Source organism: Heterocephalus glaber, unplaced genomic scaffold (genome assembly GCF_053883595.1).
Source record: "Heterocephalus glaber isolate CG9 unplaced genomic scaffold, H.glaber_assembly_v1.0 deba00001509, whole genome shotgun sequence".
NCBI classification, from domain to species: Eukaryota; Metazoa; Chordata; class Mammalia; order Rodentia; family Bathyergidae; genus Heterocephalus; species Heterocephalus glaber.
In genome coordinates, this window is record NW_028258325.1 from 50522681 (window position 1) to 50540216 (window position 17536).

Genomic DNA, 17536 nt, shown 5'->3' on the forward strand with positions numbered 1-17536 from the left:
CATTTCAGATTTACCTGGAAATGTATGTCTGATGGGAAAGCAGCATCTGTTTCCCTATCATGATAGAATTTCATAGAAATGTTCAAGATCGGTGCCTCTTGTTATTGTTTCCATATGTTTCTATTTAAATAAAAGAAAAAAAACCATAAAAATAAAAAAGACTATCAATTGTTCTGTACTCTTTTCTATGTATAAAATCAGTAGGTGTTTATTGTATGAAATTTGAAAGGTGTATATAAATATATAGGACAGTTTACTCATTATTCTTTTTTCACTTTTTTAAGTTCTTTTTCTTCTTTTTCCAGTTTTTACTCACTATTCATCCATGTTTGCAGTACATAATGATTACATTCCTTATAGGAGGTTGGTACATGTATACAACATAGCTCAATTCCTTTTTCATCTTCTCCCCTCCCCTCAACTCACCTGCCTTATTCTCTTTATCCCCTTTTGAAAAAAGATCTATATTCCTACTTCCTATTACTTGTCTTTTATTTTCATCTTTATTTATATTCTGGATTTCTCATATAAGAGCAACCATGCAATATTTAAGCTTATGTGTCTGATTTATTTCACTTAACATTATGGTCTCAAGGTATATAGTTCAATTTAACAAATGTCTAGTTTAATACGAAAATATTTCTTTCACTCTAAGTCCTCAGGGTTCATTCAGTTTCTCCATTCAGTCTGCGGACATGCTTCTCAGTATATCAGGTAGTGGTCTGAATGGGAACGACTGCACATTTTTGCACTTATACTGCGATTGTATGTGTGCATTCAAGAACCTTCATGGGCAATATTTCATTCCTTAGTATTTCATACTTAGATTAGTCATTTGTTTGTATATATGTTTATGAACCTAGGAAGGAAACTTTTAACTGTGACTCTTCAGCACATCTTTACTAGTTTTATTCTTAAAGAATGATTCTCTCCATTTTGAATTGATCAACTCTACTTTGCAGTCACTATTACAATTAGTCACCAGTCACAGTGAACGAATCTAACCCACAAATCTGAGCAGCTTGACGTTTAATTGCCCGCATATGAAAAATTTGTCTCATCCTTTTTCTTATCCACCTTTTTGCAAGAGCAGAAGAACTTTGAAATGTCTACAGTGAAACCATTATTCTGTGTCGAGGTTTCTTCAAAGACCATCACAATCTATGGGGTTGGTGCTTTGAAGTTTATCTTTTTGCTACTTGTCTTTTGAATTCCCAGGGAATTTAAGCATTAAGTCTGTATTTCTTAAACTAAGAGTCAAAAATCACTTCCTGTTCTGTTGCTGGCCTCATTTAAGGTGCTAGAAAATTATGTTCTCTTGGTTAAGGGAATCACACTGTGATTCAGGAGCACTAAAAATTAAACTTCAGGAAGTGAAAATGAATATGAAATTCAGGTAAATATGAAATATTTTGTTTTTATAGTCATTCTGGCCAAATTTTTTGAATGAGAGTTATTTCCATGTACATGAGGTATCAATGACATCGGTAAAAATTCTGAAGCTCCTTAGATAAAAAAGAGAGGGTAGAGATTCAGAAGAGGATAAAGTGGAAACACTAATTCTAATGGCAACCTTTATGTTATTGAATTCGCCTTTTTTTCTGGAAAAATAGCATAACACTGGATTAACTTGAAGATGGTTGTTAGAATAATTTTTAATACTGCAAAATGATTCCTTTAGCCATAATCCATTTATTATTGTGATTTATATTACCTTCATTCAGCCACTTTACGTGACCTAAGAGCATTATCTGAATTACTATTTGATGATCAGTGTGTCCTGAATGTTACTCATGTAAATGAAATATGTATCTGTAGAAGCATCTTCTTCTTCTAAATTCACAACCCCAATAGTTCAGTTAAGATCTGTGAAGAATAATCATGTTCAGCTTTTCTTTTGAAATAGCCATGCTCAATACAGGTTCCAGTCAGGATGGAAATGCATCATAATTTATACTATCCAACACAGTAACCACTTGCCACATGTGGCTACTGAGCACTGAAAATGTGGCTATTGCACCTGAAAAGCTGAATGTTTGTTTTTGATTAACTTTAAATTAAATTAAAATAGCCATATATTCCTCCTAGTTGTTGTAGTGGCCAGTGCAGAGTTGAAAGGCCTCCACACAGATCCTCTGTAACTCATCCAGGCATGATTTTTTTTTTAATTAGTTGGAACTTTTGTCTTTAATGATATTTTTTTCTCCATATATGTTGTACACAAATAGCTGATCTTCACAGTTACATTTATCACTTTCACATTGTATTATCATAAATATAAGAACTAAGGACAGCTTAAAGTGTCTGTATATGGATTATCAGATTGACACTCCTTTAAGATCTGAGCACATTAGTCTGCACACTCGCGGATAATGTTCTAAAACCAAGGTGCCTCATTAATCTCGTAGACTTTAACACCATAAAGATAGATTTACTTGTCCCCAAATTCAACATTGACGTATTCTAGATCAATTATACTTGACAGTGTCAAAACATGGATTATCTATGTACAAAGTCAATCCTCAATGGTTCTTTTCATCCTTCCCTTGATCATAAGATAGCACCTCAAGACCTTTACACAGCCTATCTTCTTGCTCTATTCTTCTTCCAAATAAGACAGGATTCACTACCTCAATTCTTTCAAATCTACACCAGTAGCTCTTTCTCAGTGGAGTTAACTCTCTCCACTCTGTTCAAGAGCACATCCCACCTACCCCCCTGCACTCCCAAATTCCCATGTCCTGCTCTATTTTTCACAGAGCATTTACTACTCTTGTTCTACATAATTCATTGAATTTATTCATTTACTCTTTTGTTTTTGTATTCTCTAAATAAATACAAGATTCATGAGAGTGTTTATTTGAGTTCGTTGTACTCAGTAATATCACCATCTCCAACACATGACCACAAACGTGGTAGACCTGAGTGAGTATTAGATACTGTCCAAACAGCTTAGTAACTTGTCCATGCATGGGCTGACAATGGTAAATGTTTTCTATAAAAGGTTAGATAGTATGTATTTTATGCACTATAAACCACATGTTTTCGGTCACAAATTATTTGAAAACATGAAAGTTTTTTAGCTTTTTGATATAAAAAGAAGCTAAATTCTGCCAACATACTACAGTTTGCCAACTCCTGGTCCAATCTAATGGAGAGATGCAATGGTAAATAGCCAAAAGACGATCTGCCACACAATTATTTGTATTTGACATTGCAAAGAGTTTTGTGATTGTATATGTTGCTTCCTTGAACTAAGAAAGAAAGATTGTTGTGGTTAATTCAGTCAAAATGACTAAAAAGTGATCTGTCTTTGGAAACCACATCCCTTTCATTCCCCAGTTGGCCCAAATTGTTATTTTCAGTCTCTTATTAAACATTAATACTAAAATGATATTTGGTGCTTAGTTTCTTTAATAGATCCTAAGCTCCATTAAAGGAAGCAATGAAGGTTATGGAGGTTTTTTCCTTCAAAATAATATAATTTTGCACAGTGATTTCAAGGAATCAGGAACTCATCAAAGAGTGACTTAAAGAATTCCTTCTCTTTTCTGTGTTATGGTGTATATAAAAAATGTCCATGAAATCTCTCATTTGTGTGGAAGGTGATTGAATCATGGAGACACTATAGATGGCTTGATAGTAGGAGATGGGGCCTAGATGGAAGTTGCTCCCTGGGAGCATGACCTGGAAGGGGTGTATTCTTGTCCCTTCCTCTTTTCTTCTCTCTCTCTGCTTCCTAGGTCCCATGGGTTGAACAAATTTTCCTCAACGATGCCTCTTTGCCAGCCTGTTCCTACCTTGGAACCAACTCACCATGGACTGAAACCATGAGTCAAAATAAGCATATGTTTTAAGTTATGGGTCCTTGGTATTTTGTCCCAGAAATGGGGAAGTGGCTAAGACAGATGTTGATAGAAGCCTGGAGTCACTGTTATGACTGTACCTAACTATGTAGTTTAGAAGCCTTTGGAATTTGTTTGCAGGAGGAGTTTGGAAAAAAATTGGAGAAGTGGGCTAGAGAAATCCTAAAATGTCTTGAGCTGTGGTTGATGTGAAATACTTGTCAGAGCTCAGAAGACCACAATGCTGATAGGAACATATACAGTAAAGACTAGGCTCAGGAGAGTTCAGCTGGGTGCAAGGAGCCCACTAGGCCATGTGTGCTACATTCTAACAGAAAATTTATCTTAATTTTATCATATCCTGAGACTTTGTTGGGGACTAGGATTAAAAGTGGCAAATTAATCTTGTGGAGGAAATTTCAAAGCAGCCCAACATTCAGGCTGTAGCATGAATACTGCTAGCTGCTTTTGGCCAGATCTACTGTGAGACTCAGGACCAACATACAGAGCTAAGTAATTTGGAAATTCTTGCTAGTGGACATAAAGGAAATGCCCTTGTATTCAAAGGAGAGGTTGACTGGTAAGCAGATTATTATTTAAAAAGTTAAATACTTTGCACCAGGACAATAGTAAAGATGGCTTGAAAGCATCTCAAGAATTAGCAGCACTCTGCCCTTTGCAGTCTCAAGGATGCAAAAATGTAAAACTTTCATTTGAGAAGAGAGTCCTAGTATTTCTGCTTGAGAAGCACCTACTTGAGTAGAGTTGTGTAGTGAATTGATTTTCTGGGATTCATTTCACCAGGCTTAGCCATCCAGTTACTCAAAGACCTCTGCATCTATGGTACAAGGGAGTGTGGTTACTGCTCCAGCTAACAGCAGATCTTGGAATCTTCCATACATGCTGGTTTTATAGGCATGCAGAATGCAATAGTTATGAAGTCATAGAGCCTTACCTCCAGACTTCAGGAAAAGGCTTGAGAGGCCAGGCACTGCATGAGGTTGAGAGAGTGAGGCTAAAAATACACTGGACACCCCAAGATGTTGTAGATGCCAGGAATGTGTAATGTCTTCTGAGGATTGCTGTGTGCAGAAAATGGAAGCACTCTAGAGACATGCTGTGAAGGCTGAAGACAACAATGTCCTAGAAGAGAATCTGCCCAAGACCTTTGGAAGTCACATATTGCCAAAATGTTCCCAAGGTGCTGAATCTGAAACTACAGGATTTAGTATTTGCCCTGCTGGTTTTGGGGCTTGCTTTGGTCCCATTTCTTTCTATTGCTATTCCTTCCTCATAGAATAGGAATGTTTCCCCTATGCTACTGTATATTGGAAGTCTTTAGCTTCCTTGTTTGATTTTTATAGGGGATCACTGTTAACAGTTTGCCTAGAGTCTCAGACGAAACTTTGAACTTGGACTTTTCAACAATGCTGGAACTGTTAAGATGTTGGCAACTCTTAGAGATGGACTAAATGCATTGTACATAATGATATGGACATGTATTTTTTTGTAGGCAAGAGGCAGAATGTTATGATTTAATTTTTATCTAAAGTGCCCATCAAATGTCTTGTGTATTTGGAAATGATTGGGATATGGAGGAGAAACAGCTGACTTGGTATTAGGAGATGAGACCTGGTTGGAGCTGGCTCACTGAATGCATGACCTGGAAGGGTGTATTCTTGCCCTTGGCTGTTCTTTCTCTCTCTATTTCCTGGCTTCCACAGGTTGAGCTCCTTTTCCTCCACCATGCCTCTCTGCCATCCTGTTCCTGCCTTGGAGCCAACTGACCATGGACTGAAACCCTGAGCCAAAGTAAACCTTTCCTCTCCTCCTTCAGGTTGCAAGTATTGAGTGTTTTGTCCCAGCAATGAGGAAGTGGCTAAGACATGCTGTGTTTGCTTACATTTGTTTTGCATATCTAATAGAATGAAAAGATTTCTTAAAATGGTCTTTCAACTTATTGTTACCTCACACAGTGGAATATCTCAAAGAACATTAATTAAACAGCACTTAATTAAAGCCAGGAAGTACATAGACATGCTTTGCCTGAGATATAATTTCAGGCAGATAATTTCTCTAGTAATCTGAATTTTAAGGAAACTTTTTGGTTGATGTTAGAAATTAATCCTAGTCTATTCTTAGATATCAAGTTCTTGCAAGTTGATAAGATCCACGTGTATTATTTTAATGCTTGAAAGTGTTAGTACAATCAAAACCAAAATCATATTAGATTATCCATATTATTTTATTTTTATATCAGTTTCACCAAGAAGAATAGAATTTGTCTATTTTCCCCTATCTTCTCAATATGAATTACTAAAACTTCATAAGAGCATATCCTATTTTAAAAGACATTGAAAAATAGCCATTTTATAAGTCCCTAAATTTTCAATGGCTTGCACGGATCTAAAACCTTAGATACTTTCTAGAGCTGTTATTCTCAACTATGAAGTCAAGTCACTGTACAACACACAAGTGAGAGAGGCATGTTATCTAATTTGTTATTGAAAATATTTATTGCACTGCTTTCCTCAACTAATCTTTTTTAAAAAAGTTTTAAGTTAACCATTTGTAGTCATTTGTGTAATAGCATTATGTACACTGGCATTTATTTGGACATTTATAAATGAGTGAGAAAGAGTGAGCTCACATAGGGAACTCAGTATCGTTCTATACGAGTTCATGGGAACATGTTGGTCATGGGACCATCATCTATCAATGTTTCTCTGCAGAAAATAATAAATTGAGAAACCACTGCACTAGAAAATTATCCCTTCCAATAGAAAATATACATTCGGTGTCCCTATTATGGAAAATTTTTTCATATATTCACTAATATTTATAGGCATCCTATTTAATAATTCCCAGGAACTTAAGAGATAAATCATATGTTTAGACCAAAGAAAATATAAGCTGAAAATTGTTCTTTTGCCTCATTAATCAGTTCACTTGCTCATGCTGCTTGAAAATAAATGAAGATAAAGTTGTGCCAACTACAGTGAGGTTTAACAATGTCAAGGTCAAGTTTACACATGCTATTTGGAAATGCAGGAAGTTACTGTATTAGGAGGAATCGTGACAGAATTAGGATAATGACAGTTTTTTTAATAGACATGGATTGTAATGAGAAAGAAAAAAATTGCCTGTTTGATGATTCATAAATCCTGTCACCCTTCAAAATACATATTTAGTATTGCTTTGTCACACTTTTAAATAAAGAAAACCTAAAATACATTCAATTATGAAATACTAGATAATATTAGTAGATCAGAGTTTGAGATGTACACTATTCATAAAAGGCTCAATAAATTATTGGTAAAGAGGATTTTAAACAAGCTCTTTCCTCTTCTCTCTCTTGAAAACAATTTTTTAAGATCAGAGTGCATATCACATGAAGTTAATAAACTAAAAAATGGCAATATTTACCTTCATCAAAAAACATGTCAAGAATCAGCTCATTGGACATCTATCTTATTTAACCTACTATTTTGTAAAACATTTTGATAGAAGAAAATGGGGAACATAAAGCATGTTATGTCAAGAAACTTTTTTTTAAAACCTTTTCATTTTACTTACTGCAACAAGGAACTGAACTGTTAGCATAATCCCCAAGAGAAGCCTATGGCTATTGTAAGATACAAATACAGGGTGAGGTTTTACTCACTCTGAAAGCAACTTCTTCAGCATGGCAAGCTAGAGTTGGAGAAAAAATCCACTGAAGCACCCACCGTATTTGGAGAGTTTAATCAGGAGCCATTTAGGGAAGAGGTTAATTTTTTAAGATTAGCCACTCTAGGGATCAGAAGTCAAAGAACAACTATACCCTAGGGACTCAGGTCATCCTACCTCAGTATCTGGTTGGAAAAACCACAAGAGCCAATCACAGAGAGGTAGGGGGCTAGTCATGGGCCACCTGAGAAGGTCAAGCAGTGGCAATCTCTGGCCAGGAAGGATATATTCATTTCATGCTCTGTGATGAGAAGCCAGACTTGTCCAGTGAGGTTTTCTGAAGGGGCTAGTTCTAAAAGTGTTGAGATTGAGCCCAAGGACTATTCAGCACACCTCTCCTTGACTACATAAGGCCAGCACAAACATCAGTGGTCTATTTGCCAACATGAGCATGCATACTCTTAGATCTCAATGGCAACCAGGGTGTACAGACAGATACAGCCTGGTGCCACACAAACCATGGGCCATAAACATAGGGAAAGAAAGCAGTGATTTGAGTCACAGAGAACACAAACACTAAGAGCTGCTGGAGTAATTACAGCCCTCAGGCAGACACCACACTTTTGATTGACTCCACATAGCAAGAAAGGTATGACAGAACTCAGCATTCACACACAGAAAAAGTGGCTATGGAAACAAAGAAGGACCAAGTGTGATTCACTGTCCCTCACCCATATCTGGTGAACTCCAGTACTGTAGGTCCTGAGAGAAACCACTCAACCAATCACATGGAGGAATTTTTTAAACTCATTTCTCTTTTCCTTTGTTTCAAAAACAAAAGGGGAGGGTATTTCCTTCTTTGTTTTTCACTTTTCTTTTGCTCTTTGTTTTACTGTTTTCCTTCACATTTTTCTTGTTTGCTTTTTTTGGTTACTTTTTCCTAATTCTATTCTTGTATTCTTTAGTTGGATTTTTTCTGTACTTTACTTTCTCATCTTTCTTTTCTTTTTCTCTTCAAATTTTACTTCTTTCATTTTTCCCTTTCCCTACCCTCTCCATTTTCATTATTATTATAGAATTCAATAAATACCTTACTATAATAGCTCTCTATGTTAATGGTCATAATTCCCAAATCAAAATACACAGGCAAATTGAATCAAAAAATAAAATGCAACCATATCATGCTTTCAGGGAATGTACCTCATTCAAAACAAAGCTCATAGACTATGGGTTAAGGGAGGGACAATGATATTCCATGGAACCAGAATATGAACAGAAGCAGGACTCATGCTATCTTATTTTCAGACACAACAGACTTTAAGCCAAAACTGAATACAAAAAGACAAAGATGGCTACTAAATACTGATAAACAAAACAACTCAACAATAAGAGATAACAATTGTAAGTATCTAAGCACTAAATGTTGGCACAACCAACTTCAGAAAACAGAAACTACTGAACACCAAAGAATAAGCAAAGACCAATACAATCCATTGTAATCAGGTACTTCAACACCTTATCTTACGCTAAATAGGTCGACCAGACAAAAGATTAGCCAAAAACAAAAATGAGTTAAATCACACCATTAAAAAAACGGTTTTAACAAATATTTAGTGTTTAATTCAAGAACAACAAAACAGACATTTTTCAACAGCAAATGGAACTTGTCCTGAAATAGACCATATCTTAGGTCATAAAACATTCTTAAATAAATACAAACAACTTGAGCTAATTCCCTGCATACTATCAGATTATAGTGGAATGAAGAGAGAAAATAAGAACAAAAGAAACAATAGGAATACAATATATTATTGAATAATTGTTTTAGTTAATTTTATAGTGGCTGAGACAAAATACCCAATACCCAAAGTTAAAGGGAGAAAGATTTATTTAGCTCACAGTTTGTAGAGGTTTCAGTCCCTAATCAGCTGGCTCCAAGACAGAGTGCCAGAGAGGCAACAGTTCATGGCAGTGGAATACAGCAAAGGAACTGTAACAGTTTCTTTCTACCCCTTTTATCTTATCCAGACTACCAGGATTAGGGTGGTGCCAAACCAATCAGTGGGCTGATTTAGGAATCACACACCCTTAATCCCAGCATAACACATTCTAGATTCAACCACCTCTAAAAGAGTCACCTATGACTGAGGGTTTGGGGGGACATCTAGAGCCAAATTATAGTAATAATCAATGGGTCACAGAAAGATATCAAAGAAAAAAAGGGGGGCATAGAAGCAAATAACAATAGAAGTACAATGAGCCAAACCCTGTGGGACACAATGAAAACAGTTCTAAACAGGAAGCTTATAGTCCTGAAGGCACACATTAAACAAAATTGAGCAATTTCAAATAAATGTCAAGGTCTTAGAATAACAAGACCAATGTAAATCTAAAATTAATAGAAGAAAAAAACTTAAAGATCATAGGAGAAATTAAAGAAATTGAGACTAAAATAAAAACAACATAAAGGACCAATGAATCAAAGAATTTGTTCTTTGAATGAATAAACAAGACTGATAAATCCTTAGCCAAACTTACTGAAAAGAGAAAGAAAAAAAACCCCAATATCACTGCAATGAGAAATGAAAAAGTGAAATCACAGCTAACAGCACAGAAATCCAGATAGCATAAGGAAATACTTTGAAAATTTATAAATCCAATAAATTTGGAGAATCTGGAAGAAATGGAGAAATTCTTAGATGGATTAGAAGTATTAAAACTCATCCAAGGATATGTGAAGCTCTAAGTAGACCAATAACAGGCAGAGCAATAGAGACAGTAACAAAAACCCTAACAACAAAGAAAAGCTTAGGACGTGATAAATTCACTACAGAATTCTACTGGAACTTCAGCAAAGATATAATACTAACACTTCTCAGGCTCTTCAATGCAATTTAATGAGAAGGAGAATGGCCAAACTTACTCCTTGAGGCTAGGAACACCCAATTAAAACCAGACATGACTGAAAAAAAAGTACAGGGCAATCTCCTTAATGAACAAGGGAGTAAAAATCTTCTACAAGATACAAGCAAGGCAACAAACAATAAAAAGATCATACAACATGACCAAGTATCATTCCTGGGAATCAAAGGTGGCTTAACATATGTTAATATATAAATGAAATGAATCACAGAAATAAAAGGTCAAAAGTCACATGGTCACCGCAAGAAGTGCAGAAAAAGTCCTTGACAAAATCCAGCATTGATTCAAGATAAAAACCCCAATGAAAATAAGTATAGAAGACCTTATCTCAAACTGATAAAACCCATTATAACAACCCTATGGCCAAGATCATAATAAATGGGGAAAAATTGAAAGCTTTTTCTCTAAAGTTGGGAATAAGATGAGAGCATCCACTGTCATTGCTCATATTCATTATAATATTCAAAACCTAAGCTACAGCAATCAGGCAAAAGAAATAAAATGGATATGTACAGGAAAGAAGAATTCAAACTATCCTTATTCACAGATGACATGTTCCTTTACATAGAAGACCCACAAATCTCCACAAAAAGACTGCTAGAACTAATAATAAACTCAGCATAGTAGCAGAATGAACAAACAAAATGAACAAACAAAAATCCATAACAGGGCCTGGGGATTTAGCTCAATGGTTCCATGGCCTACCTCACAAGCACAAGGTCCCAAGTTTGATCCCCAGAACCAAAAAAAAAAAAATCCATAACAAACCTATACACTAACAATGAATCCACTGAGAAAGAAAATAAAAAAAACAATCTCGTTCATAGTTTTTTGAAGCTCTTAACCCAAAAAAGGAAGTAAATGATGTCTATAATAAGACTATAATATTTTGAAAAGAGAGATCCAGGAGGACATCAGAAAATGAAAAGATATCTTCTGCTCCTGGATAGGCAAAAATGACTGTATTACCAAAACTATAGAATTAATGCAATTCCAGTCAAAATATCAATAGCATTCTTTAAAGAACTAGAAATAAATAATCCTAAAAATTTAAATTAAACCAGAAGAGACCCAGATTAGCAAATACAATCCTGGGCAATAAGAGCAAAGCAAGAGGCATGGCAATGGATTTCAAGCTATAGTACAAATCCACAGTGATAAAGATTGCATGACACTGTCACTGAAACAGACAGGAGCATCAGTAGAACAGAATAAAGGATACAGAAGCAACTCATGGCATGCTCAGGGACTTGATAATTGACAAAGGGGGTTAAACCATACCCTGGAGAAAAAGACAGCTTCTTTCACAAAGGTGCTTGTAAAACCGGTCACCCACACACAAAAGACTGAATCTAAACCCATATCTCACCTTGTACTAAAATCCAATCAAAATGGATCAAAGACCTAGATATTAAATTAAAATCACCTAATCTGCTGGATGATAAAAATAGGTAAAACTCCTGAAGACACAGATGTAGGCAAGAACTTTCTGAATAGAACACCAATAGAAATACTACCAAGAGTCAACAAATAATATTAACCACATTAAAAAGCTTCTGTGGCTGGGGATTTAGCTCAGTGGTGCCGCTGCCTGCCTCGCAAGCGCAAGGTCCTGAGTTTGATCCCCAGTACCAAAAAAAAAGCTTCTGTACAGAAAAAGAAACAGCCAACAAAGTGAAGAAACATCCTGCAGAATGGAAAAAAAATCTTTCCAGCTACTCTTTGGACAGAGGACTATTATCTGGAACATTTAAAAAACTCCAAAAATATAGAGCCCCAAAATTATAAAAGATCTAATTGCTAATGGGCAATCAAAATAAAAAGACATTTATTAGAAGAAGAAAAAACACAAATGACCCATAAGTACATGAAAAAAAACCTAAACATCTTTGGTCATTAGAGAAATCCAAATCAAAACAACATTGAGATTTCATCTTACTCCAGTACCAATGGCTATCATCAAGAATTCAGAAATAATAAATGCTGGTGAGGTTGTAGGGGGAAAAAGAACTCTCTACTTTTTTGATTAGAATGTAAACTAATGCAACCACCATGGACATCAGTATGGAGATAGCTCAAAAAACTAAAAATAGCAATTCCATTTGACCCAAGTGTACCCCTTCTGAATATCTTCCCAAGAGTTAAAGATAGCATATTACAGTGACACATGCTTAGTTGAGTACACAGCAGCACAATTCACCGTAGTTAAATCTTGGAAACAAGCTATATTGCCACTAAGAGAGGAATGAGTAAAGAAAATGAGGTATATATACAAAATGGAGTACTACTCAGCCATAAGGATAACTTTGAGTCATTTCTAGAAAAGTTGATGTGTGGGATCATAATTCTACCATAAGAGAAATAAATCAGACACAGATAGTTAAATATCGCAGAGTTTCTCTTATGTGAGAAACTCAAAACATAAATAAAGAGTAGAATAAAAGATAGACAATGAGAAATAGGGAGGTAGACCTTTTGTATATGGACAGGGATCTAGGGATGGATGCATAGAGCAAAGAAAAGTGGGGAAGAGGAAGTAAAAATGATTGAGGTGCGATATGTGTATGCACCAACTCTCAAAGATGAACTCATTCATTATGTATCACAAACATGTCATAATATAAATATTTTAAAAGATATTTTCAGTTATTAGCTGTTAATCCACATTATTAATCCATGTGTTTCATGCTTTTCAGTACCAGTTTTATGAACACAGACATAGAGGTTTGTAAAAACACAAAAAAATCTTTACATTTAGTTCTCTAGAAAGCTATTTGTATTTTATCATAAAATTTTAGGATTGTCTTAATAGTCATCAGGTGATTACATGCCAAATATAAGTTTATACATTCTTCAGGCAAAAATATCATAAGACCAAATCACTACTTCTGTAAGCATTCATTCACTCTGTAGAAAGCCAAATGTTATGAGTTTTCCCTATTTTGAAATGGATTTAACTCTTAATTTTAATGCTATATCTTAATAGCATATAATATCAAAAAGAAATATAAACTAGTTTTTAAGTAATTTGTTCTCATACATTTGAGCTGCCTATATTTAGTGAAATAATATTTTCTTTACAGATTTTTTTTTTTTGGTACCACGGATCGAACTCTGGACTTTGTGCTTGTGAGGCAGGCACTGTAACCACTGAACTTAATCCCCAGCCCCAGATTTGTTTTAAAGTGTGCTCCTTTTACATAATAAAAATTTCACAATTTTTGAATATAAAATAAGTGTAAAATGTAGCAAACATCTTTAAGAAATATAGTAAAATTTAATTTAGGAGCCAATGTACTAATTATTTCTGATATTCATTATGCTACAAAGCAATAAACTTTTGTTCTTGCAAGAATTTAACCAACTAGGAGTAAATTTCCACTTACCTGCTTTTCTCGTTGCTTCAAGTTGTTTTAATTCCCCATCGTCTCTATTTTTAAATTAAGACTTTATAATGGACCACTATGTTTAAAATCTTCCCAGTATTTTCTTAGCTCTAGAAGTTAATTTAAATTAGTAGAAATCAAGAATGCTCAGAAAAAAAAAAAAGAATGCTCCCATGCAAGGGAAATAATTAGGGACAAAAGGAGAGTGAGAGAGAGATAAAACCACTGCACTATCTATTGCTGAAAATTGTATGACAAGATAGAATGTATAAGCAGTGGATTCTATACACTGATGTTAAAACTCTGGAGATACTTAGGACATTGAGAGGTTGGTAAATTATGAAAGAGTAACTCAAAAACAGACTCAAGTTCTGCTCATCCTGAGAACTCCTTCACTGAAGGAGTTCAGCTTTATCTCCTTAAAATTCTTAGATTTTTGTTGGCTCCATTTTCTCAATTTCTCCCAAATAAATTTTCAATTTTTTCTACCCCAACTTCAATTCCCACATATTAATATTAATCTGGCAAAGTTGCCACTGATTTCTTTCTAGTCTCACATAACTTGGCATCTCTGCTACATCTGGCATTTGTGTCAACTCCTCTTTAATGAACTCTCCTTTTCTAGCTGTCCAAGACATCAAATTCTGCCCTTTTTGATTGTTGTATTTAAGTTTTTGATTGTTGGTGTGCTGACACTTTTCACTTTCACTGATTTTTTTCCTTGCTATGTCCATAAATATTTGTATTCACTAATTTACCATTCTCAATCCCTCTGCTTCCATCATTGTTTTCTCTTACTGTGAAACCTCATCTACTTCTGCATCATCGACTGTGCTTAAGTCTCTTCTTTCACAAAACACACAGCTATATTTAAATTCATTAAAAATTCTCAGCTGAATGACGCACAGACATTTCCAAGTCAACATATCCAAAAATGACTTTAATCTTTTCAATTCTCATGGCAGGCACTATAGTGCAATGATTGAAAGCTTGGTTGGGGAGCTAGATCCTGTCCACACTGGCTTCACCAACTACAAGTTTATCACTTTAAGCAAGTTCAGAATTTCTTTGCACCTCAGTGAATATATCTACAAAATGCAGAAAAACTAGCACTTCACAAGGTAGGTATGAGGTTTCAGTAGGTTAATATATACATATGATAAAACAGTCCCATTTCTATTTTTATTGTCAGCTTCCTTTTCTCAGTGAACTTCACCAATATCTGCCCATTTGCCAAAGCTGTGGGCTGAAGCAATTCTACCAATTTCCTTACTGTCCAGACAGCTAATTCCTTACCAAATATTTTCTCACCTTTTGCTAAAAATCCCTTTCACTTTCTTCTCTCTTTCCAATGATAATGTCCCAATTCCATCACTTATTTCCAAACATTATTTTAAAACTACCTAATCATGTTCCCCATCTCCATTCTCTCTTTTACCATGAAAGTGATGGTTATCAAAGCAGAATTAATATTGAATCATCTTTAAAAACTGGTATCTACAAATTGCTTTTACAATAAATTATAATCTTCCCAGCATGGTATGAAGGTCAACATCTGATCTATTCTAAGCCATTAGCTTTTCCTACTGTGTCCACAGTCTTACTCGCTTAACCTATGCCCCTGAAGGCTCTGAACACTTTGCCTAAAGTGTCTTGTCTACCTGGCAAATTCTTAAGCATTCTCTGTGTAATATTCCAAAGATTCCTCTTCTTTAGAGCACCCTGACTCTCTCTCAACCACCCATCTCTCTCCCTAGGGAAAGTTGCTTGTTCATCTGTCCTTTTCACACTGTGAAAGAACTTTTCACATTATGCTGTTCTTATTTCTTTGTCTAGATATTTTCTACTCTTAGGCTGCAATTTTAAGGAATAGAAACAATGCCTTTCCTGGTATACTCATGCAAATAGATTGCTCAGTATAATATCTGTTCTAGTAGGTTAATTATGACAAATGGTGCCAAATTTAAATGATGGTCAAACACAATAAAAGTCTGATATTTGCTTATAAGGAATCTTTCAGTCAGCATGGAGGCTTTGCTCCACAAGACAGTTAAGGACATGGATTGATGGGAGTCCATAATCCACCTAAGATCAAATTCTACCCTTTGTCCCTTGTTCTGTACTAGGTTTAAGTAGAAGGCTGTACACAAGTCAGTGAATAGTATCAGAAAAGTGTTCACTTTACCACTAATAACATATCTTTAAGGATATTATCAATGTCCAGATCAGGCTTCATACTTGTTTCAGCTTTAATCTCATGTTTCTCAATCACTTCAGGTCAGCTAATGGGTCCATCACCTGAAATCATTTTAGCCATTTATTACCCAATGTAGAAGTATTTATTGATATGGAGCAGTAATTAGTAAAGTCACATAGAAGAGTACACTTGCCTATTCTTTGTTCATAAAGTTAGTTCTCTGGGATTATGGTACTTAATTAGAATATATATCAAATCTTGAGAGTCATGAACACATAAAAATAGAATAATTTTTAAATAATAGAAAAGTTTATATGTGTCATTCAAATACTTTTGGTCACTATACTGAAAGCACAATCATTAACTAATTTCTTTGTATTAGTAAATGTGAGGTATTTAGATTTTCAAAAGATGTATTTTTTGTTGTTCTGAGCTTATATCAAAGCCTTCAGCAGTATTTCTTGACCTGGGAAGACTTTGCTCAGATACACACTTTTGTCGGATTGGTCCCAAATGTACATTAAGATGGGGTAGGCCAGGACCTCTGTGAAAATACTGTTCAAATATACTTGTTTCATAGAGATGTATTATTGATTTACCATTGAAGCTCGAAGGCTTACATAGCAATAGATTTCTACTTTTTGTTCAGATGTGGCCAAGGAGGCACTTTTTGTAAAAGGCTAGATGTTAACAATAATGAAAAGGCTAAAGGAAATTGTGAACAGATTACTATAATAGAAGGAAAGAGAATCACATTTATTGTACATCTATGTACCTAGTTTTAGAAAAGTATTTTGTTTTGGTTTTTACGAATTGTTGCAGTTATAATGAAATGAAACAAAAATAATTTCTAAGGACACCAAATAACACTGTGTTGAAATATTAGGAAATAGAAAAACTTTGGTGGGTTTCTTCATTTATGGATTCAATCTCAATATTTCACTTTCAGAGATTCAACTGTTGAACCAAGGAACTGAGTAAATTCATAGAAATTACTAGTGGAAAAACAAGTGCACAATAGCATCCAAAAAAATGAAATATCTAGGAATCAATCTAATGAAGGAAGCAAAAGACCTCCACATTAAGAACTATAACACTCTGAAAAAAGATTGAAGAGGATGTAAGAAAATGGAAAGACATCCCTTGTTCCTAGGTAGGAAGAACCAATATAATGAAAATGGCCATACTTCCAAAACTGCTATACATATTCAAGGCGATCCCGATTGAAATCTCAACAGTATATTTCACAGAGCTAGAGAAAACAATCCAAAAATTCATTTGGAATCAGAAGAGACCTACAATAGCAAAAGCAATTCTAGGCAACAGAGACATGGCAGGGGGTATCACAATCCCCAACTTGAAACCATATTACAAAGCCACTGTGATAAAAATAGCATGGTAATGGCAAAGAAATAGACCCGAAGATCAGTGGAATAGACTAGAAGATGAAGAAACAACTCCAGACATACTCAGCCACCCCATCTTTGACAAAGGAGCTAACCATCCTCACTGGAGGA